Genomic DNA, 919 nt, shown 5'->3' on the forward strand with positions numbered 1-919 from the left:
GTAAGAAATTCGCTGGTAGTTTGTTAGGGACACAGACACAGGGTCTCACACCTTCTGCCTGAATTCAGGACGTGGATGAAACATACCCCTCAGCCCAGTGTAACCAGGTGATTAAAACCAGCTGAGACGAAGGTAGCGGAGACCTCGGCGGGAATGCGCCCTGTCCGCTGGCCTGCGGGCTGTGACCTGCTTTCACACGTGGCCTTGCTCCATGCAGACCATGGAGCCCGTCCCCGATGCTCACACAGGAGCTGGAGGAAGGGCCTGCCCTGGCCTCACACCCCTCCCTTCTGAGCCCGCGAGGCCTCATTCTGGGAAGTGCTGGCCCTGAACGCTGCTGTTTCCAAAACGCACCGAGTCGCTCCTTCCTCCTCGAGCCCTAGTGCTGGCCGGGGAGGGTCGGCCCCTGGCTCCCCACCTTGGTTTGTGAGTCTCCGCACGCTCTGAGCAGCATAAGAAGTGTGTGTGCGAGGGCACAGCTCTGAGAGCACTCAGCTGCCCACTGGGTTCTGCTAGGGGGGGGGCAGCCAGACGGGGGCGCTGTTGCCTCAGAAGTTACAAGAACAACAGGCGAAGGCGGTCCTTTCGCCACCATGGCTGTGGCTCACCTCACAGCATCTTGTGGCAGCCACACTGCAAACAAAAAAGCCTTTTCCAAAACTGATCTCAGATTGTTGACACTTGGAAATCTATAGGAACTACTGAGGATTGGGCTGTATGTTAAAGCCAGAGACCAGCGTTCTTTAGCCTGAAGTAAGTTTGTGCGTAGCTGCAGTTTTCCACTGGTTCATTGTATTATTTTTCTTTAAAATATATTCTTATTGATTTCAGAGAGGAAGAGGGAGGGAGAGAGAAATAGAAACATCCATGATGAGAGAGAATCATGGATCGGCTGCCTCCTGCACGTCCCACATGGGTT

The sequence above is a fragment of the Myotis brandtii genome, unplaced genomic scaffold (genome assembly GCF_000412655.1).
Source record: "Myotis brandtii unplaced genomic scaffold, ASM41265v1 scaffold329, whole genome shotgun sequence".
NCBI lineage: Eukaryota > Metazoa > Chordata > Mammalia > Chiroptera > Vespertilionidae > Myotis > Myotis brandtii.